This window comes from Diachasma alloeum, unplaced genomic scaffold (genome assembly GCF_001412515.2).
Source record: "Diachasma alloeum isolate Michigan unplaced genomic scaffold, Dall2.0 Dall_scaffold_00292, whole genome shotgun sequence".
Taxonomy (NCBI): Eukaryota; Metazoa; Arthropoda; class Insecta; order Hymenoptera; family Braconidae; genus Diachasma; species Diachasma alloeum.
In genome coordinates this window covers 347806-348266 of record NW_021680431.1, presented here as the reverse complement: position 1 = coordinate 348266, position 461 = coordinate 347806, and positions in this window count along the sequence as shown.

Below are 461 nucleotides of genomic sequence, written 5' to 3'. Positions count from 1 at the left end.
ACCCTAACTGCGACTAAGGGATGAAATTTATGCCAACGTGTTGAGCATTTAATATACAATGAGCAGCACCTGTTAGGGAGGAAGGAGTGAATTTTTGAAAGGACGAAGAGATTGAAAAAAAAATTTTTTTTCAAATGAATTCTCCAAAGTGCGGAGATTGAAAAAAAAATTTTTTTTCCATTCACAAATTCATTCCTGCCACCCTAATTGCGACTAAGGGATGAAATTTGTGCCAACGTGTTGAGCATTTAATACACAATGAGCAGCACCTGTTAGGGAGGAAGGAGTGAATTTTTGAAAGGACGAAGAGATTGAAAAAAAAATTTTTTTTCAAATGAATTCGCCAAAGTGCGGAGATTGAAAAAAAAATTTTTTTTCCATTCACAAATTCATTCCTGCCACCCTAATTGCGACTAAGGGATGAAATTTGTGCCAACGTGTTGAGCATTTAATACTCAATA